Source organism: Lepeophtheirus salmonis, chromosome 11 (assembly GCF_016086655.4).
Source record: "Lepeophtheirus salmonis chromosome 11, UVic_Lsal_1.4, whole genome shotgun sequence".
Classification (NCBI taxonomy): domain Eukaryota; kingdom Metazoa; phylum Arthropoda; class Copepoda; order Siphonostomatoida; family Caligidae; genus Lepeophtheirus; species Lepeophtheirus salmonis.
This window is the reverse complement of record NC_052141.2, coordinates 1,841,709-1,866,112: the sequence shown is the minus strand read 5'-3', so window position 1 is coordinate 1,866,112 and position 24,404 is coordinate 1,841,709. Positions and strand designations below refer to the sequence as shown.

Genomic DNA, 24,404 nt, shown 5'->3' with positions numbered 1-24,404 from the left:
GCATACTTAACGTAAATCTGATGATTGTAACACTGTTTATAAAGCACCGAAAAAAAGCAAAAAATAAGAAATTATTTATAACCTATTATTCGTTATAGACAAGATATTACTCCCCGAAAAACAATAAGGGTACATATTATTCAGTTACTTTATAGAGTTATCCTTCATGGGACATGACTTTGAACATGGGTTGACTCTTCCGTTAACATCTTGTTCCAAGTAACAAATTTAAAGTATATTCATTTATGAGCATATTCCCCCCTCCAACACACACACTAATTTAGAGCTTAAAGAAATGAACATGTGTACTGAATATGTAAAAAGGAGAAACAAGAAAGAGAGAAAGAGCGTCTTTATAATTTATTCAACCTCTTGAAACGAATTTCCGTTTACAGTTTTTAAGGGTGTAGGGCCAGAAAACTCTATTCTATGTACTTTTTAGTGTTGAGACTCGATCCAAAACCATTTTTTCCCCAGTTCGATTTAAGTAATTTTTTCTAAGCAAATTTGGGACCGATATTTTGCAGCCGAGACCGTGATCTCAGAACGTAGATCAAAATTTAATCTTTATAAAAATGTGAACTGATTTTTTTGCTATCAATCTATAAACCCATTTTCAGCCCACTCCTGATTTATGACTTGTATAAATATGGTTTAAATAACACATTTAAAGTTATATGAGGTTTCTTAGGTATATGCTCACAATTTTAAAACACTACTGTCGTCATTAATAATTTATCTATAGAATTCCATCTATACCAAATTAATAGAAATAGAAGGTTATGCAATCATGTAATCAGACTTACCAGACTATTCAATTTGATGTACCGTGCCGACTGCTAGGCAATGCAGACAGATTTTGACGTCATAGAGTATTAACAGATGTATTCTAAGAGTGACAGGTCAAGTAAGGCGGTATATATCGCTACTCTTGGTAACGGTTATACTCTATGATGTCAAGACTAAAAAGCGTGGTGGAAGTCAAAGATCAATTGAAAAGCGTTATGGTATAACCTTGTATTTCTATAAATCTTGCTCTATACCAAATTTTAAATGAGAGTGATTTTTTTTAAAGATAGATCCATAGTAAATTTTTTTTTGAGACCGGTGCTAACTGAACTTATATAAAAGGACCGAATTAGTTTGAGACTGTGATCTTGTACAGAAGAGCAAAGTTTAATCATTTTCAAAAACGTAATGTGACGATCTCATTCTATGAACCGATTTTTTCCTCTATCCTGATTTCTGAAACACATATGACGTTATTGTGCCACTGTTCAGAATTTTCAAATTTAACGGGTGTCTTCCACAATTCTTCCATAGAATCCGAATATACCAAATTTAAATTGAAACCAGTCTAGATAGATTTTTTACAAGACTCAATTAACCTTTGGTTGCAATCTCCTCCAAATTATTCTTGTAGACTGGTACTGTCTAAACTTCTTTAAATAATTGAATGGGACATGGGTTTCTATTATTATTTATTAGTGGTTTGTTTACATACCCGAGGATAGTGGCCCCACCTTGTGTTTATCATTGTTTATTATGAGTGTGGATTCTTTTATGATTGTTACATCAGCTTTGTACATCCGCATCAACTTGCTTATATGGATGTTTTTTTATAGTTTGTTGATACCCTATTAGTTTGGTCTACAGGGCGAGGACACAAAAATTAGAATCCTCTTCGCGGCTGTCTAGTCTCATTTCTAAATATCTTACAATTTTTTCTTGGTCCCATTCCAAAGAGCTGACAAATGATACAATTTGATGTTTGTTTTGTTTTTGTGCCATCAAAAATGTTGGAGCAAAAAACAAATCAGCAGATGATGTGCAATCTCTTCCGTGCAATTGTTGACAAGAGGTCGCTGTTCTGAACAGTAAAATGATTGTTTCTTGACTGAATCAACAGTTCAGGTCAAGGGAACCTGTAGGACCAAACATCCAGCTCCGGTCATTGTCCTCGGCGTCGTAGCGTCCGACAGCAGCAAGATGCCTTCCTACTTCTTCAAGGGCAACGATAAATTCAACACGGACGTCTACTACAACGTCCTCAGGCACTGTGTCTTGCCATGGTTGAAGAGCACGTTCCCAAAGGACAAGTATGTGTTTACCAATACGGCGCCACGGCACACACGTCCAAGAAAGTAAAGCATTTCTGCAGGGAGAGCATGGCTGCCTTTTGTCCGGTAGACTTCTGGCCTTCATCCTCAACCTACATGAGCCCCTGGACTTTGCTGTTTGGTGCGTCTAAGAAGACAAAATAAACAAGACTTTTAACACAAATTTTGATACACTGAAGGACATGATCACAGAGGAGTGGAACAACTTGTCCTCAGACTTTATCAATTCCAGTCGTGTTTCTGTTCGTCCCTCCTGTACTGAAGCCATTGTTGAAAATGGATGAGGTATATTGAGTAAAAAGTGTTGAAAATTGTTGAGTTATCAACTTTTGTTTCGAAGGCTTGCCCTCAAAATGGCACAAATTAAAAATATGGAGTATTGAAAACGGCTTTTAAAATTTTCTAATTTTTGAGTACTCACTCTGTACTTAAAATCTTAAGTGTCTCAGGGTGGTCAAGGATTTTCTACTCTATAGGAGGACTATGTACAGTACACCCTTTAACTATTTTTCAAACATTTATAGTGGCAGACAAACTTTGCTTTATTAATTTAGTTTACGACAACTCAAAACATCTGCGCCATTTTGCAAATATTGATGTTTTGGTATAGTTTGCTCATGTCCTATTAATCAAGTCTTTTAAAAATCAACGGGATCTCATACCGATCCAGGGTTTTCGGACTGCAACACAACACTAATACACTTTACACTACCACAATATGTAAAAATCTATGTAGAATTAGAAGTACATATTAATATTTCTCTCCCTCTCGTCTGATCTGTTTTTACTTAAACAAAAGAGAAATTAGTATACATACATTTTTCCAATATGCCTTGAGGCAAAACTCGTGCCACGTTCAATAGTTAAGTATAAAATAAAACAGATATTCTTTCCTCTCCCCCTAGTTTTTCGCCAATTATAGCAATGCATATAAATTATTTATATTTTGTTAAAAAAGATGATTAAATGTACACGGTTAAAATACTCTCTTTTTTTTAAAAACAAGTTAATTGAAATTCTATGATTGTATTTTGCTTCTTTATTCATTGTGTAGGAGGGAAATGAACTATATGACCCATCATGTCAGTAAAGAAAAGCTTGTTTTAAGATAATGAAATCAAAATTGTCTATTTTTAGAGCCCGTAATAATCTATCATCATTTAAATTTCGCCTATGACGTAGCATGAAGTATTTCCTGTCATGCAAAAAAAATATGTCCTAATGGTATTTATAAATAAAAGATCGCAAATTAACGTTGTCACGTTATAATTGATTGACCGATTTTAATGATATGATTATTGTAAGAAAATAATATTTGGTGTTTTTTTTTGGTAAAACCTTTTTAAGGTCTAAAATAGAGTATCTACAAAAACAGCAGAATGATAATATTGAAATGATATATTGAAGCTCAAATATTATTCAAATTGTACAGGGGTAATAACTTTAAAGAATCAGTATAGCGAATATTATTAGTGCATCAACCAAAAGGAAAAGTCAAAATGAACGTCCTTCAAAAAACCGATGTAAAAATACAAAAACCCGAAAATAAACGGGGTAATCCTTGACAAATTTGAAGAATATTAGCGAGGAGAGCAGCTTAGCTGCATTTATATTAGATCAGCTGCAAAGCAGCTGCATGCGGAAGAAAATCTAACACAAATCCTCTTCTGTGTATTGCAAGGACATAAAGGTTGAAAGTGCTTGGATGCCAATCCTTAATTCTACTCTGAGTCTAACAAGGGCTTATAACTCCCAAGTAAACTATCAATATAACGCTTCGGCTTTCATGAACACTCGAACTAGTCCTCGATAACTATGCAAATAATAATAATAGCAACTTTGGAAAATAAAAGACACGTTTCAGATTACCACCTAGAAAAAGTGGCTCACACTATCTAGGACATATTTTATGCATATATGAAATTAAAAAAATAAATAGGGATTTTTTCCTTACATGGATTTTTGTTTAAGATTGTATTTAGGTTGATGCAGCATAAATGTATTGTTTTATAAGTTACCATCTACTAATTTAGATGAGTAGCGTAAAGTTGACGAATTTAGATATTATAAATATCTTAATATATTATGCCACTTTTGTCTATTTTTGACAAAATAACGTCCTATTGAATGGTAAGAAATCACGTCACACCTTTAAAAGATAAAAAAAAGAGGCAGTGATGAGTAATTACCTATTACGTACATGCAGCTGCTCTTTTTGACCCCTTCTATGCTCATAAGGTCTCTGCATATACATAAAGAATATAGTAAATCAGAGCCTGGAGTAGAAAGAAACAAAATGAGATGAACATACCCCAAACACTTTTTGTTTATTTCTGATCATACAGTAGCAACCACAAAAGGAACGAACACTTCTGTTTGTGTATGTACGAGTATGTACCATCGAACATGATGTATGTATGTAAATACATGTTCAACCCCTCAAAGACACCTGCCCTTGTTCCCTGTAAATTCCCTCACCTTTGACCCTTGACGGAATAAGGGGGGAAAAATGTAATTTGATTCAGTACTCATTAATTCTTTCATACAAACATCCTTTTGACTGAGGAAAGTTGTACCTTTAAATATGTCACATTGTTACTTTTATTGTATCACGCAGCCTGTACTCCGAAAATAAAAATAAAAATGACCGAAAATCAGCTCGCATTTAGTCGATTCTTCCAATTATGAAATTATAAATCAATAATTGCTGCTACACACGTTAAAAAGAGATCATTCAACCAGTCAATGTTCAGAAACGGGGAAAACAAGCTCATATTTATGAATTACGCTTCTTTTATGCGAAAAAAACAAACAGAAAAAGGCCTATCATCAGTTGCCAGTTAGCCAACTCTTCCCAACTATTGAATATCTATTCAATACCTAATTGTTGCTAATTGTACACAGCTTAATAAGAGAAAATTCAACCAATCAACGTTCAGAACATTGATAAGAGGAAATTACCTCGTTACCTTTATTGTTCAGTGTTGGAAACCAAATTGGAAACATTTATTCCTATTAAATTTGACAGGTTGATTCTCAGAAACCACAAAAGTTAGGTCAACAATTATTTTTGCAAGAGATTAACTGTATATATCTACCAAGGTTAATATAAATAAAGTACTTTGTGTGTAATCTTTATTTGCATGTAAATTTCCTGGTCTATCCTACAATCAAGTCATCGAAGTAACTTTAAGGCCTCGTTGGCACCTATTATCATTGTTTTATATATATTTTTTTTACATATTTGAGTATTACTGACCATCCCAATATACTTTACAACCGATGAGATCGTATTAGTTGAGATGTCAAAATTGTCAAGTTTGAACTACTTAACATGCTGATACCATAAAATGATGTGTTAAAATAAAAACTATAAGGATACAATTAATCAAAGTGTTTTATCTACTTTGCTTCCACACACTGTATTATTATGCGACCTTTCATACAAAAAGAAACATAAAAAGTCCTAAAATATGTTGTCAGTTAGTGAATTCTATGGAGGAATGATTTTAAAATGTTAGTGGGGAATTGTTTACAGGCTAACAAATGCGAATTCAACCACTAAACATTCAAACACGGATGAGGAGAAAAGAAATAACATTCACAGTATTTTTTCGGTGTTAGCTAATTGGATTGTAATTGAGTGGTACTTATATCTGTTAGAAGTGATCCTTGTTTTGTACATGTGTAGATATTATTAAACTTGTTGGTTCTTTTTTGTCTTGTTATTTTTTATTAAAAAGGTCAAGCTCTTTCAAATGACCTTTTATTGAAATAATGATAATAAAAAATAAAGTATGGGTTGAATAAATAAAAAAAAGATATTGTATCTGACTTGAATATTCAATTAAGTACTTGACCTGATGGATGGATGTAGCTTTTGTGCTTCACCCTTTCTAAATGTAGGGAACCCTTGGAATACGACGAGTAATGTTTTGTCAGTTTATATTTTTCGGTACAGTCCAGTTTTAGGACAGGTCCTATTAGTACTTGGGACTTGTCCATAAGAATGTCGGGCCTTTCGGAGAGTCAGTGCTAAAACTTATTAAAAAAGTTACTCGATCCCTGAGACAAATGGTCCTTCCATTGGTAGCCCATTTGCTAGATTTTTGTTTGGAAAAGGAAGGGAGCATTTAGTTCAGAAATTGCATCACTAAACTTAATCAACAATAGATTATTAGGGATGGGATGAAGGTAGAGAAAAATAACAATTTAATTATTAGAAAAAGAAAAACTGTTGGTACTGTCGTTCTTTTTTGTTCATTCTTTAATAGATCGTTGTTCTGGAGGATTAATTCTTCACAACCTATGGTGTTATTTAAAAAAAAAGAGTAATCATATATTTATTTAAAAGATTATATATGGTCAAAGTAAGAGGTGATTAAATTTTGAGAGCCCTAAGTCAAAATTCAAGCTAACACAAAGCGTAAAAAATGCATAATCGACCACAACTTTGGAACACATTGAGATGCATTACTTATTTTGATTTTAAGCGGGTGTTTTGATCTCTTCCGAGCTCCCATTCACCTTTATAAACATTTTCCTATCACCAACGCTATTTCAAATATTGAAGGGTCTTCTCTCTATAACAGAAGTACCTTTTATCTGCCCCAAATCATATAGCAAGAATCTAATTTTAACAAGGTTCTTAATTCAGTAGTACCATAAGTCACCCTCCTGCATTCTCCTCGGGCTCTGCAAAATGTCCATCCCTTTACATAAATATATACCTACTTTTTTTTTTGTAATCTGTGTGTGTAGAGCTCCCCTCCCTGCAGAAGCCTTGATTAGAGAGAGATGTATTGGCTCCTTTAGCAAGGAAGATTGCCTACAAATCACAAAACTAAGTCATTACTCAATTTCACAAGGTTCAAGAGAAGTCCTTCTATACAACAAAACACTAGCTAATCATAGAATGCACTCGCAATATGATGCTTGAATGTATTGATTCGGGAAATTATTTATATAGTTTAGTTTTATGGTTCGAATATTGATTTTTTTGTCTTCCAATAAAACTCTCACTTATCGGGATTGATTATGAAATGTAAGAAGCTTTGTAATATATCAAGATATACATAAATACCTTTAAGCCAATAATAATATATTCATTTATGATTCTTTAAGATTAAATGCAAATATCTACACATCAGCTAAAATGAAAACTCTTATAATTTTCCTTGTTTTTTTTTTTGTTTCAACACAAGAAAAAAAAATAGGATGTTATCAATACTTTTAAATCTCTGCAATGATATTTTCTCTATATGAAATGTAGTTATATTTGGGGTTCTCATTTTCGGGAAGGTGTCGTTGAGCGGGATACTGGGACATGCTTATTTAAAGCTTAGGATCCCGTTAGTAGATAATGTTAAATTTATGTATTTCTTTATTTATTTTAAGTAGAAATAATTCATTTAAGATAGTCTATGGAATTCTAGATACATGATAGTGTATTATCAACATTTTGTTTCCTTTTTTTCGCCACCTAAGTCATACAGGGTCGGGATTTTAAATACAGAGAATTTAAGCATAATATAAATTATAATTCATTTCCCAAAATCAATTCAGCAATACAAATATTTTGTTCTTACATGACGGTATCCATGGTGAAGTTAATCACTCAAAACAACCACCTTCAGCTTCAACCATAGCCTTCAACCTTGCACTGAACCTCCCACAGGCCTTGATGAGGAACTCCTGGTCCATGTTCCACACTGCCTCGAAAATAAAAGCTCCCAAGGAGTCATATGCACGTTTATTAAACACTTTCCAAGATACCTCACATATCGTAGTCTAAGATACTAGATTCAAGATACATAGAAGTCTATGAACGTCATTTTGTTTTCTTTCTCCCTTCACATTTCCCAAAATTAATTCAGCAATTCAAACATCTTTTGCTTTTACATGTAGGGATCCCTTTTGAAGTCGATGCAGGAATACATTAAGGGCTTTGGCGTTTCGGACCGAACCTTTCGAAGGACCATCAACAAGCCTGGGGGCAAGAGCCTTGTGAGGGTGTAGAGGCCCCTCATAACACCAGCCAATAAAGAGACCCATCTCCAACGCTACAAGGCTGTGTTGAATGACCTAATGAAGGCCAGGGCCCCTCGGGTTGTGATCCTTAGAAGAATTGTAGAGTGGACCCCGTGCAAAACTGCCAAAATGACAAGTTGCTGAGTCTCTCCGGACTCTCACTACCACAAGGCACTCTACATCTGTCCCTGGGCTTTGTGGTCTCAGATGGAAAGGCCATACCCCTCATCTGGTTCCTGGTTGGGTTAAGGGTCAGTGGAGCCGACTACATGCAGGCCTTGGTCGAGAAGTTGTTACCAAAGTTTCAGTCATTTTGTACACGCAATTGTTATATTGTTATGTTTGAGTGCGTTAATGGGAGTGTTTTTGTGGTGAAAAAAATCTGAATTTGGGATTTATTTTTCAACATAGTCTCCTTGTAACTCTGGACACTTCTCTCAGCCAAGTTAAAGACGGGAACAGGTTACAGAGATAGGAGCATCACTTGGAGAAGTGTTGGAAACTTTTCAGACCACCCTAGTACTCGTATGAAAATAAATTAAAAAAAAAATATATTGGGATTTTCTCTTTTTTCTTGATTTTTATTTAATTTTTTTGCGTTATTTCACCGCATATGATGTCAATTTTGAGGAGGAGTATGTAATTTATTTCTTCCGTTTGTTCCAAACGTTTTGACTCACCCCATAAAATTGTTTAAATCCTATCTACACGCAGAGTGACTTAAAGAATAGAAAATGTATTGTTTAAAAAATACATATCATGTTTAATGTATGTATTTTGAGTGGAGTTAAAAGACAAATCCATGCCAGGAAGTTCTTAATTCATTCTCTCCCCATTAACTTGTAATTTTATTCTCATTAATGTCTCTTGAGAGACAGTTAGATGATGATACACTGAGAGAAGCAGTCACTAATGATTATTTCAAGCAATGAAATATAAGATACATGAATGAAAATACTCTGTGAAAGTTTTGTGGTTAAATATTAATGTTGGGGTCTGAGACTGCTATGATTTTTAGTTGACTTAAAAAGTTCAGTCTGGATAGGCCTCAATAAGAAACTCTGATTGAATCGGTCTTTAAAAAAATCGATATACATCAATCTTATTTAAAATTTGATCTAGACGGATTTCAAAGATGAATTATACATGACGTCAGTTGTGTATCAAAATTGTGAACATCGGCCTACAATAAAGTAATATGAAGTTAATTGAGTTACATACATTATGTTTGTATAACTCAAAAATCAGGAGTGGGGAGAAAAATTGGTACATAGATTGTGACAAAAAAAAACTGATCTGTATATTGAAACTGAAACATTTGGTGCACTATTTGAAAACAATTAAACTTTGGTCCACGGTCTGGGTTCACACTCTGAAGCGAAATATCTTTCAAGGACACTTTTGTAGACAAAGTGTAATGTTTATATCATAAAATTGTAAGATATGACGTCATGATTATGTAATTTGGCCCTATAATTCATTTTGGCACCTCTGGTCTCGTCTTTGTCTCAAAGTTTTCTTTAATTTGGTCTCCTTAGGAGAGCCAAATTTTATTTTTTCAGAATAATTGAGTTCGATTCAGTTATATTGTTCCCAATTTAGTCTCAATCCTTCAAAGCCTTGGCTTTAGTTTGAAACAGGAACGATTTTCTAGTTGAGTGGGTCCTGAGGCATGGACAAATATGGGGCTCTTTTAGATCCAAAACTTGGATTTTTCTATAGGGGTTTAATTAAAAATACCTTTGTTTTGCTTAAATTTAAATTTTGAGATTTTCGAGGGATTGTGTTGCGATATTTTTGGGAGTTTTTTATTTATTAAAAAAAACATATTTTTTATTTTAAGAATTTTTTTTTTCAAGAATATATTTATTTAAAGAAATTCAGATGCCCAATGCCTCTTCTTAAAATGGGAATTGTTCTGTTGTGTCTTTATCAGAACAGTAACAGAACTTTCATTTGATTAATAAGACTATATTTTCCTCTGATAGCCTTTCTATTATAATTTATCATGTTAGAAAATGTGAATAGGATAAATCAAAATATTTTACTGATAAAACCAAATAGTTATTTGACAAATACAAATGCACTTTAGGCTCTTTTATTTTATTTACAAAAAACCGTCTTGCTTGGTTGTATGCATATGTAGGGCTATAAATTGATGTCATTTTTGGTGTATATAAAAAATCGGAAAATGAACATGGTAACTCTGACAATTCGAAGAATGTTTGGAGATGAGCAGCTTAGCAGTAGTGACCTTTCATTAAATTTGCGTCGATCAGTTGTGATATAAAGGAAATTAACACAATCCCCACTCCATATCAAGTAAGAACATAGGCAAGAATTAATCTGTTTTCGATGCTCAATTCTACTCATAATCCAATATGGAATTGTAATTATAAATCCACAACAGCTTAATTGTGTTGTCCTATGTCATTCATAAGCACTCAAGCGCACCCATGATACATTTTTAAATGAATTAAATAATAATAATAACCATATTTCGAATGAAATATGACCTAGAACGCGTGCAACACTGTTCCTATATTTTATAATTATTATTATATTAATGAAACAGGAACATCTTAGTATCAAGTAATAACTAATTGAATAAAATAACATGGCTGCATATCTGCTCTCAAACATTATTCTAATTGACAGGGTTATCATGTTCATTTTCAGGTTATTCTTTCACATACCAAAAATTATTACGATTTACAAATTCATTTATAACAGATTCAGAAAATAAAATAAACACTTTTTAAGTTATCAAAACAAAAAAAACTCGCACGCCAAAAAATGGCTTACGATTTACAACCCCATTAATAAATAGTTATTTTTTAAGACTGCAATAATAATAACATCTTCAGAAAATAAAACTTTTGAAGTTGCCAATAGAAAAAAATTCGCACGCTTCAAAATGCAAACGATTTACAACTTTATTCATAAATCGATTTCCTCTTTTTAAGTTTGAAATAATAATGATAACAGCTTTAGAAAATAAAAAATGACAACTTTTTAAGTTGTCAATGCAAAAAAAATTGCACGCTAAAAATAAATAGATTATCTCTTTTTAAGAATGTTATCAAAACGATAGCAGCTTGAGAGAAAAAAACACACTTTTTAAGCTGCTATTACAAAAAAAATCGCACCCTAAAAATGCAAACGATTTACAACATTATTCGTATATAGATTTTCTCTTTTTAAGTTTGAATAATAATGATAACAGGTTGAGAAAATAAAAAAATACTGTTGCCAATACAAAAAAAACTGGAACGCCAAAAAATACATAGGATTTACAACCTCATCCATAAATAATTGTTCTTTTTAAGACTGCCATAATAATAACAGCTTCAGAAGATAAAAATAATACTTTTTAAATTGCCAATACAAAAAATGGCACGCTAAAAATGCTTACGATTTACAACTTTATTCATTAATAGATTAATCTTTTAAAGTTTGAAATAATAATGAGAACAGCTTTAGAAAATAAAAAAATACTGTTTAAAGTTGAATACAAAAATTACGCTAAAAATGCTTACGATTTACAACTTACTCATATGCCTATGTATCCATTTTTAAGTGGAACAAAATGGTGTTTTTTTATAGTGGTGTAGATCCGTCGTGCTCTCAATTATACAGATTATATGCGTAAAAAATCAGGTTATATCAATTTATAGTGGAGTAATATTTGCATAATGTCCCCTGACACAAAGAAACAATGGGCAAATGCATCTGCAGCCCATTAATCGTAGACACACATTCACAACGCTCCTGCATAAACATACATTTATATTGATGTAGTACATACTTTTTTGTGAATCCCTGGAATGTAACAAACCCGTTACACGGATGTTTTTTTTTCATATATACATAAATGTTTAAACAGACAACGCTTCCAATAAATGTTTTATAGCCGTAATGTGCAGTCATTGTTCACTTTGCTCTGTTGTTTAACTCTCCTATAAATGGACTCCCCAAAACGTTTATTGTTGAGTCAATAATCAAATAAAAGGGGAGTAATTTTAACACTCGTCTTTGTTATGTCCAGTCTATCTAGAACCAAGGCGAGTTATTTCATCCCTATCTATGAAATGAATAATAAAAGAAAACATAGGAGATTAATTAATATTATGGGTGATGGAAAAAGGAGCATATGGTATGTCTGTGGAATTCGTTTCACTTGAATTTTAGGGTTAATAAATGTTTTTTTGCTCATAATGGCACGGCGTTACCACACTTACTAGTGATGTGTCGTTCGTGTTGTGTCTTTGACGAGGTTGGGAGGAATAATTAGTATTTAGTACCAGGAATCCAGGACGACCGGGAGAAACAAGGAAGGGAAGACGTGGAGGACGCAGTAAGGCTGGATTTATAAGAAACGGAGATTTACTCTTATTAACTCTGACAAATATAATCCATATAGGGTATTTATACAAATAAAAGATCACACAGTACTTTACATAATCTTAAATAATCACAATAATAATAAGAACATAAGAGGGGAGGAGAAGGAAGGAAAGAAGAAACAAATACATGATAGTTCGTGAACGTAACGGCTCTATGAGTCAGCTCTTTCAAGTGAACTGCGGCTCCCCCTAAATGATGATTTTTTTCCCATTTATTATAAAAAAATTTATTAGGATAAAATTTGGAGCGAAAATAGAGGATTGTTTTTTGTTTTTTTTGCCATTTCTTTTCTAAAAAAATGTCATTCGGTCATTTTTGCAGGAGAGCAAAAGTCTTGAAATTTTTTCTAACATAAACAAAAAATCTAGACTCTTTTTAGTGAGCCGAAATGATGGCCGGTTCTCTAAAAGAAGACGGAATTCCAATCATAATCACTAACACAAAAATACCATTTATACTTTGTTGTCAGCTGTCGATTCACTCATCTTACTTGGTAGGTCATGGCTATTTCATAATTAATTCTCTTTGATAAATTAAAGAAGTTGTTGTATACGTGTGGTCTGTTTCCTAAAGGACAGGAATGAAATTTCTTGATGATTCCTCGTCGTATATATATTTTGGGCATCTATGAATTCATTTTGCTAACAAATGCAAATAAATATGTATAGCTACGCTTATAATAAAATACTACTAAGCAATATTATAATTCAGTATCAATTAAAATACTATGTAGGATAGTCTGTCCGTAAGGGATGGGCTGGAAGGGCTATAGGTCTCCCCTCCCCCAAAAAAAAATTAAGGAATTTTTGCTTTTTACTAGATGATTGAATATTTGATTTTTTTTATCAAAATATTAAGTTTTCCAAATTCTTTGTGCAACAAAATTAAATTTTTCTATTTCTTTCAAAAAAATATATTTTCCAGTAAGGAGCTACGGATTTTTGAAATTTTTCTCCAACAAATTTCAAATATTCAATTTTTTCATAAAATTGAATATTTGAAATTTTATTTTTGGAAATTTTTTTCTAAGAAAATTGATTTCATAAAATTGAATTTTGAAATTTTTTTTTGAAATTTTTTTCAAAGAAAATTCATTTTTTTTGTCAACAGCTGTGGATTTAAAAAAAAAAAATCCAAAAACTCTAATTCTTGCAATTTCATAATTAAATTTTTTTTCACAAAAAAAAAATTTTTTTGTCAAAAGCTGTAAATTTTTGTAATTTTTTTCCAAAAACTAATTTTTTTGAGAATAACTATGGATTTAAAAAAAAAAAAAAAATTTTTTTTGTGAATAGCACTGAATATACTGCACACTTGATTCTGAGAAAGATCATTCTAAATTACTTTTGTGTTGACAGACGACATAGTAGATTGATCCTAGCATTTTCAAACGGATGTACCTAGAGGAACCCTCATTTACTAATTCTTTATGAAACAAATACTCGTATTTGATATACTGTTCATGCATATTTCTCACAAGATTAAAAGAATTCAACGTCTATCCCACACGTGACTCTACAATGTTGAATTCCCATGAAACTCAATAATAAAGTGTGTATGTTGTAGTACTTAAAAATAACTGGCATGCTTCTGGTTATTAAGAAAATGTACATTAGGGTGTTAATTATTTAAATTTGTGTGAAAAAGTAAAGAGTTGGTCAATAATTAACAGTCTTTTGTGGATGTATTAAAAATACGATGATTGTACTAACAAACTTTTTGGGTTCAATAACAACAGTGCCTATTTCGACAGAGGGGGGGGGCTAATATATAGTTATGAAAATCAGGTGCAATTTTTAATACGACCTTTTTTTTTTTTTTTTGGTTTGTCTAACTAAGGGGTGAATTTTCTTATCATTGGCTTTTGGAGTTATTATTCAATTCCTAAGAAGTGAACTTATTTTTCTATTACATACAAGTTATCATTGATATAATAGGTCCACCAAAAGTAATCCATTATTTTTAACAGATTCCCCCCCACCCTTTGTTGATCAAAACTTTATTTACATGGCAACGTGACTCGACGAATTCCATTATTATTTTAACCTCATTTTAGACAATTAGCCTTCAAGAGCGTTTGCATCTTTGACATCGAAATTAACAGAATGGAATCAACAAAACCATAAAGTACGCGTGATTGGCTGTTACATTATCAGGACCAACAAAATATTTACATTCTCAGATGCCCGGCTTACGTTTTCGCCTTTATCGAGAAAAAAAAAACCACGTAACATATCTCGTATTTTCTCTTTATTGGTGTCCATCTTTGACAACCTCTCAAACAATACTCAGTAAAAAAATCAAGGAACTTATGCAAAAAGTTTTTGAGTTTAATATCTTATCTTTCTAATACTGTCGAGCATAAACTGCATACAGCGCAAGATACAGATTACTCAAGTAATCTTTTGGAAAAATATTTAACAAATATACCTAAATATTTAAGAAATATAAAATAAGCCCTTTTTCCAGAAATATGTCAATATTACTGTTCTTAAAAAAATGTCAACAAACTTAGTCTCGGAAAATAGACCCAAAAAAGTCATTAATAAATATTTAAACTTCTCTTTAAAAAAAAAAAATATAATTCGATTAAAATTGAGCCGAATTATTTATTATAAGCGTCTTTTTTTTTTGGGGGAAATGAATAGATGCAATGTTATATCTGAGTTGGAAAAATAAAATGACGAGATATTCGTACATAAATATTCAAAGACATCTCAAAGAAAAATCCCAAATCCGACTCTGAATATAAATGTATACTTGGAGTGTCATGACTGATTAGACACACTTTTAGTGATGGACTTGTTTAGTTCATATCATTTGGAAGAATGATTCTTAAAAGTTTACCGATCAATTAAGGGATTACATTGCAATTTTCAACCCTTTATCATTTTCTGTACTAATGTTTTTTTTCCTGTTTGACTACCTCTTATGACCGATTTTTTTTTTTTTTGAGATTGTCTCCCTTCCTTCACCCCCCCCCCACCCTTCCTCCAAATGATATATATATAAAACCATCAAATGATTGGTTATCTCCTTCTTGGTCGTCGTTTTCCAATTATATCTTAATCCATGATAAATATCTTTTCATTAATATAAAACTTTTTTACCCTGGAATATATGTTATGGATTTCTTGATGGAATGGGTCATTCGTTCATTGACTCCATTATTTTTGTTTGATGTCTTTAACATTTAAAAAAATTGATTATTATAATTAAGAAAACATTTCTGAAGCTTTATTCATTGAGTGAAAAAAAAATAATATCCAATGGATCGTGTACGGAAGATGGCCCGCAGGAAAATCGACTACTGCGGAAAATTGCCCGTAATTATATTAAATTTATAATGATCTATTGATCTGTCGTATCTACAGATGGGTTTGACGCATCTGAGGATATGTTGATAGTTTTTCCATCTGTAGGAAAGAGGTTTCCTCCTCCAAGGCACAGAAGAAACAAATTTTAATCTCTTCATCTTTCATTATTTGTGTCTTGGGTCAATTTTAATGTCGCATTACGAACATATGTTTAAAACTGTCTTTTCGACCATTTGCCCTTCGACATTTTTGGAGGTGCATGATAATCTTACCTTTTTCAGTCGTTATTACTTATTTTGGGTTAAAATTGATGTTCCTTTTGAATTTTGAAATATGAAAATGTAATATTTATTATTATCAAATACATTATATGATGGTTTTCTGTTGGAATAATGATATATAAAATACTTTTATCTCATATTATGCTTGTGTGCCATTTCATGAGTCATTTCTAGCATAAATAATCCTACGAAGAAGTGATTAGCCAATCCTTCTAATCGAATCGTTGCCGTCAATTTTAACCAAAAACAAACAATAACGACGTATAAATCTTATACCGGTAGTTGCATAAATACACCGACTAATTTTTAAACGCTTATATCTCGAGGTTCCGTGACCGGAAATAAAAATTCCAGGACAATTAACTCGGTAAATCTTTCGGCTTTGTTTTTGTTTTTCTTACTTGCATCAAACAAAGTCGTTTACGATGAATAACAAGGCCAAACGTCATATGTTTACCACTCTCCTCCGCGCCAGTAAGTCTGTCAAGGAGATAATCAAGGACACTGGACAATCCAGGACTACTGTGTTCAAGGTCCAGACGCTTGTCAAGGAGGGAAAAGATCTGAAAGACCTAATTAATACCTCTGGAATGACTCAGGATTGGCTCGCAAAACAAACAAACAAAAAAAAACATTTGGCCACCTCAATCACCTGATTTGAATCCCCTTGACTACAGTGTGTGGTGGCAAATTGAGAAGAAGGCCTGTGCTACACGCCACCCGAATTTGGACTCATTGAAGGCCAGCGTCAATGAGCAATGGGCAGCCATGGAAGACCATTACATCATCAATGTGTGCAAGGCCTTCCGCGGGCGTTTGGAGGGTGTCATAGCAGCTGATGGCGGTTATATAATTATATTAAATTTTATAACAGAATACATTCTCTATCATATAATTCTCAAAAAAATACGTCATACAAATTTTATTACACATTTAATTATTTGCCACAAATAGTCTGCGTATTTATGCAACTACCGGTATATATAAATATTAAGGATAAATATTCTTGAGGGAAAATGGTTTTAAGGTAAAATGGTTTGTGATAAAATAATTTCAGCCAAAAGTACCTAGTCCCATTTTGGGAGAAGTAAAGTGTAGTTATCATACCGTTTTATTAGATTAACTACAAGCAGTTGATGGACGAAATAAAGGAACACAAATCCCACTCCCCCAGCAGTCCTCTCAAGTTCGAGTTATTCACCTTATGTTGTAATTAAATTACATATTTATATGTGTGATATTGCTACATATTTAAACGTTGAAGATATTCCTTTAATTGCATATCTTAAAGTGGATAAACTATGTGACTTCTCTATAATAAAAAAATACTTTTTTAAGTTCTACCTTTGTAACTGAACGCCATTCAACAAAATGAAAAGTAATGTGGATAAGTCATTGTGTATTCTACTTGGGAAATTTCTCAACCTCTGTGGACAAAAGATAAGGACAAAATAGGCCTTATAAAAGGAAAACCCATAAAACAAATGGGCTAAGAGATAATTTTGGAGGAAAAAGCAAGCTTTCTTGTAGGTATTGATCTGCCAATTTCTCAAGCTTTTGTATTTGTGAAACATCAAATATTAATCAAGGACAACTAAGAACATCAATATCCAAACACTGTATTTGACGTATTTTGTACTCTACGTGACAATTTATTAAGTTTACAAAAGAGGCGTGTAAATAATATGTATGTCTTGTTTGTTTTATGTCCTGAGAGTATTTTGATATTGTGCTCGACTGAGACTTGAAGAGGACTAAGCTTGTTCCTCCTAATTCTGTATTTTATCAACACCTCTACAAATATGAAAGTGAGATCCGGATATATGTAGTCTTTGTATATTGTAAGTATTTGCGTAGGGTGGTGTAGAGCGGAAGGATGTCTCATCGTTTGGTCTACTATGGATGTAAAAGTACAGAATGATAACGATAATTGTAAAAAATATGATCTGCAGTTTTGTTAAACAAAAGAAACTGAAAATTAACGCGGTATATTTGAGAATTTAACGAGTGTTTGGGATGGGAGGGGCTTAGCTGTCAGAACGTTTCATTGAACAAGCTGCAAGCATCAGTGAGATGAAGGAAATATACACAAGTCCCACTCCGTATCAGGCAAGGGGTTGGATTGGAATGACTGCATTGCTGATCCTCAATTCTACTCCGAGTCCAACGAAGACAAACACTTAAAGCTCTCCCAGCAAATACTCCATGTTAATCTTTTTGCTTTCACGCACAATATGAATAATTTATACTTCTAGATATTCTTCTAGATCGGGGGCTCTCAAATGGCGGTACGCGTGCCCCTTTGGGGTACTTATAGGCACTCCAGGGGGTATTGAAGATTTTGAAAGACTATTTTTCAAGTAATACATAACTCAAGGGACTGTGAAGGGGTGAGCTGTAGGGGATGTAGCCCCCCCCATCCATTTTTTAAAAAAAATTGGTTTTTTTAACTAAAAAAATTAATAATTTAATTTTTAACACAAAAATTTATTTAATATTTGAAATTATATATAATTTCTGTGAATTGGCTCCTTTTTTTTTAGGTGGGTGGGGGGGATTTTTAAATTCAAAAAAATTTATAATTAAATTTTTTTCAAAAATTTAAATTTTTTGTAAGCAGCTGTAGATTTTGAATTTTTCCCTCAAAAACTAAATTTTTTGAGAATAGATATGGACTTTTGAATTTTTCTCAAAAAAATTATAATTTTGAATTTTTATAAATTCCAAAAGGCAAGCCCCTCCCCCCCCAATATAATCACGTGATCGCCCCTATCACTGAAGCTAAAAATGCTTTGTGCTGGTAAGGGGTACTTGGCTTAACTAAATATTTTATAAGTGGTACATCACTAAAAAAAAAAAGGTTAAAACCCCTGTTCTAGATAATTTACGAATAATTATAGTTGTAAAAATATGACTTACCGGCTTGTTAAAAGCAAGAAACCGAAAAATAACTTGGTTACCCCCACAATTTAAAACATGCTTGGAGAAGAGCAGCACTTTATTAGTTATTATCTAGCCCTAATCGCCCAAACTCAAATTGGCTTTTAATAATAAAAACTGAGCTAATCACAAATCCCCAAAGCAAAAACCTGGGGACGCCTATAGAAGGAGATTCGTTTTTAGAAAAAGTGTAGCATATCAGCACCTTCCATAATGAACACATTAAAGCATTAAAAAAAATGGTACTCCATAAAGCTTTCATTTGAAGAAATCCCTCTTATAACCACTATTTAATAGCTAATAACTCCAACACACCTTTTTAATAGGATTCTTTACAATTGGAAACCCCTTCCTTTAGAGATGAGATAATTTCAATTACTCCACAGTTTCAAAAACTTTCATTAATAATGAATCCAAATATATTTTAAAGTTTCTGATTTGGTCTCACTTTGTTTTACAATATTATGTACAATAGTATTTTTTTCTTTAGCTATTGTTATTTTTGATTTACTAGTTTAAAACCCTTTCACTAACGCTATAAATTATATCTTAATGGAAGGAGACGCTATTTTTGGTGGATCAAAGTGGATATTTTTAATACATAAAATTGAGAAATTTCCAATAAATCTTGATGAAACTTCATCAAATGTATTTAAGAGTAAAAACGTCTTAAAAACTGCATTAAAAAAAACTACTTGATGCAAAAGATAAACAACGACATTTGTGTATTAAATCAAAGTGATCTGAACTGAATATCTTTCAAAATGGGTATATTTGTAAAAAAAGAAGATAGAAAAATCAATAAGACGCTACATCTAGAATAATTAGAGAAAAATATCTGATTCTTCTCATTGTAATAGTTAATTTTTATTTACAATATGCAAATAAAATTGTATAACGATGTAGTAACATATTTTGAATGCACTTTAGGGTCGGAAATATAATAAAATCTGGATAACGGAGTATATTTTTGATAAAGAGTAAGGTTGAAATCCTTTTATTTATTAACTTCCCATTTTGATATCCAATCGTTCACTAGTTTCCTTAAAATTAATGAAAAGGTGGATTCTATTGTTATGAAACTTGATTGTTTAGGCACCCAAAATGCCCGACATGAACAACACTTAATACATTTGAAATAAATCAAAGTAATATATACCTAAAAACCCTATTAAATCCCAAGATTTGCTCAGTTATTTTTTTTGTATCAATTAGGGACAAGAAAAGTTGGACAAATAAAAAAGTTGCTTATTATTTCAATTTTAATAGTTTTTTCATATATTCAACATGGAAATAAGATTTTTATACCCATGTACTAACATATTTCTAATAAATTTTACGGTCAAATATAACATAAAACTAGGCATTAGAGGGATATATTTTTAATAAACAGTGAAGGGGTCAGTCCTTTTATTTTTTGGTCCTATTTTAGCATCTAAATAGCTCAATATTTTCCTTAATATGAATAAAAAACAGTTTTACTTGGTTGTTTAGACCCTCAAAATGGCCAACATCAACAATGTCACATGCAAACGTTCCACAGTATTCGGTATCTTCATTCATTAGTCGATTGGTTAAGAAATTAAATATATAGAGAGTTAAGGTGGATATTAAAATCCCTATTTATGTAGATGGAAAACACATGATACTCAAAACTATTGAGAAATAGGTAAAGGAAAGAACTTAAGGAAGTAAAAAAAAAAAAAAATAAGTAGGTATATGGCCAACAACTACACCCCTAGAAAAGGTCATAAATCAAAATTCATCAGAGGCTTCAAAAAAGAAGAAAAAAAGTAACAATGGTCGAAGGGGAGGAAGACGATATTGCAGACACACTCACACACCTCATGGGTCAAACCTACATATGTTACTTTTCTACCCCCCGAAGAAGAAAATTACCCAATTTTAAGTGCACCTTGAATGTACATCATACTCCTTAAGGTCACCTTTTGCATGAATGGTGAATGAGTGTGCCAAAGAAAAGGGGAACAAAGATTGATCTCTAATTAATCCTTTCAGAAAAAAGTAGAAGGCGACTTTGACCCAAAAAATCTTTCATTCAGTCATTATTGTTAAAGATACTTTTAGTGTTAAGACTCGGTTCATGAATGATTTTTCTGTCCGGTTCGATTATAAATTACTTTTTTTTAGAGGAATGGATTGATATTTTGATCTAGACCCTGGATATTCCAACGTAGACCAATTTTTTTCAATCTATGGACCGGTTCTCTCCCAACTCCTGATTTATGAGCTGTAAAAGTATGATTTGATGCAAATTTGACTCCATATGACAGCATTGTAGGTCAATGTTTACAATTTACACAACTGATTATATAAAGAATCGGTCTTGACCGAATTTTAAATGAGACTGATCCAAACTGATTTTTTCTTTGGTTCTAATCTAGTCCGAATTTTTTATTAGGAGCGCTTTAAAATTATTGGGGGCGGGGGAGGGATATCTTACCGCATCCCACAAATTTAGAGTTGAAGTCTTTAATTGACTTAATTCCTTTTTTTCATTAAAGTTCAATATTGTTTCCATGTTGACGTACTACATGTGATTTTTTTTTTTTTAAATCTCGGTCCAGGCCCCAGTTTCAGAACATTCACCAAAATTTAATCATTTTCAAATTTTGACTGATTTTTTCCGTTTTAATATGTTCTCTAAACTTTTGAGGTCCCAATCTATGGCCCGTTATTTTCCTCAATCCTGATTTATAAGTTGTATAAATATGAAGTTTAATTTCATATGACATCAGCATAGGGTGATGTTCACAATTTTGAAAAAGAACTGACGTGATCAACCAATCTTTAGAATACGTCTTTACCCTCTATTTTAAATAAGACTGATTTTTTTTTGTAGGACGAATCAAAACCGAATTTTTATTTATGACCTTTCCAAACTTTTCTTCCTGAGAGGACCAAATTAGTTCAATGTCGCAATCTGAGAGCATACACCAAAATTTAATTTAATTTGTGGAACTTTTTTTTTTTTTTTTTTGGGGGTCCTCAATATATAGACCAATTTTTTTCGGTCTTACTGTTTTAACCGATTTTCCCGCTATCCTCATTTAAATACTATCAAAATATGAGAAATGCAAAATATTAGAATAGATATGACGTTATTGTGCCAATGTTTAAATTTTAACAAATACATGACGTCATCAACAATTCATCCATAGAATTGCTCTAAATTGAATTTTAAATTATACCGATCCCGACATCAGATAGGACAGATCTACATTTGCTCAGATACGGGGCGGGGCGGATCTTCAGACGTAAATTTTGGGTACGTAAACTTAAATTGAAATTTTAAATTAGAGAGATACTTGTCACAAACTTTATGAGCAGTTTACTCAAAGTTTGGACCTTAATAAAAAAATGTTAGTTCTACTTGAACATAAATATTAATCATTTTTAGATTGATTACTATAACAATATTGGAAAAGTCGTAACTTATACAGCATTTTGCAATCTCTCTTTCGAAAGAAAGCAGAAAATAAGCTCAAAATTAGCCAATTCTTTCAACTATTAAATAATAATTCCACAGTTGGAAAAAATTGCTTAACTTCCAACTGATTTTGGGCTTTCTGCTTTGTTTCTTTTTGGAAAAAGGGCTGCGTTATACAATAAAGGTAAGGACTGTTTCTGTGGATGAGACTCCAAGAATTAATAAGTAAGAATGTAACATTCAATATTGATAATTTCTTTCAAAAAAATAAGATTAAGCAACATTTTTTAGTTTCTTAACATCTGTAAAACTTCAGTATCCGAAGCTGGTTCAGACCTTGGATCTATTCAGATAATACAGCTTTACTTAAACCGTACCTGAGTACTTCAAATCCGGGTCCACGACTCGTCCTATCTCTAATCTATGCCAAATTTTTCTGTGAGACCAATCTAGGCCGAACTTCTTTGAAGGGCCGAAACTAGTTCGGTTCACTAAAAATCCTGACTCTCTCAAACCGGTCTATCCCAAGCCCAACACTAGCACATATGCAGTGTCTCAAAATTCCCTCTTTCACCTTGACAGACATAACTCTATTTTCAAGACGTTATTAATTTATTATATACCCATGTATGTATGTGTGCCCTGACACTTAATGGACTTTTTTTGACAGGAAAAAATACATCTAAATATAATTGAATTAAATTGACTTGGTTATATATTTTTTAAAAAGGACGTCCGCAGCACATGGCATGCGTCGAATTCTCCTTTAAAAAAGTCACTCCTTGTAGTATACAAAATCTACAAAATTATCTACTTGATAAACATTTAAAAAGAGGGCGCCAAACTACACAAAGGCTTTCTATTTATTTCCCCTATGTGTTATATTTATGTACATATATATATATATATGAAAATAATTCCCTCTATTCTTTTATTGCAGCCTTCTTTTTAATACCACAGATGGCGCCAAACTGCATAAAGGCTTTCTTTTTAATTCCCCATGCCTTATATTTATGTACGTCTATATATAAATATGAAAATAATTCCTTCCATCATTATTGAGAGCTTTCTTTTTAATACCACAGATGGCGCTCTAATTATTTTTTCCTGCTTTTTCAAAAATAAAGTCAAACTATTCTTATTTTGACATGGGCAGAAAAATATTTGATGATCCGTGATGGTACATGCTAAAGGATCAGGATGAAGCGGACGCAAAAAATGTGGAACGCTTCACGATTTTGCGTGTCATCCTTGCGCAGGGGCCATGCTAATCTTCTCTGTATCGTTCCAATTTTAGTATATGTACTGCCGAAGCAAGTACATTCTTACAAAGGAAATTAAAAGAATATATTTTTACCAAAAAAAAAAAAAAATTATATAGAAGTTTAAGAATTACAATACTTGTGAATTTTTTATATATCCTTAATATGACATAATTTTAAAGGATGTCCAAAGGTTATATTAACGTGGCTCATATAAATAATATGTCGACTTTGCTCTTGTAAGGAAATCCTCAAAGACTCCCCCCTCCCCTCCCCCTTCAAATCATGAGGAAGAACATCATTAATTGTAATTCTACACCTCCTTCCCTGCCCTATAAAAATTAATTTATATTTATTTATGCAATAGTTCTCTGTTTATAATTAAGAAACTCGGTAAAAACTTTTGAATTCTGAAGCGGGAAGAAATTAGGGAGGGGGGGGGGTTTTTGTTGAGAATTCAAAGTCTTATTGTCGGATATATACAAAAATTGATTGTATATACATATTGAAATGACGAAATACAACATGTATGTGTTCAAAGTCCTAAAATTAAATGAACCTGAGCTTGATAGAATTTGAATTTCTAATTAGACATT

General features: G+C 32.2%; 1 non-coding gene across 1 annotated transcript; it reads right to left on the bottom strand.

Annotated features, from left to right (window-relative positions):
• Window positions 1-23,760: 23,760 nt before the first annotated feature.
• On the bottom strand, window positions 23,761-23,867 carry LOC121126534 (U6 spliceosomal RNA). The gene has a single exon (XR_005866973.1). It is a non-coding gene; the product is annotated as a U6 spliceosomal RNA (small nuclear RNA).
• Between the last annotated feature and the right edge of the window lie 537 nt (window positions 23,868-24,404).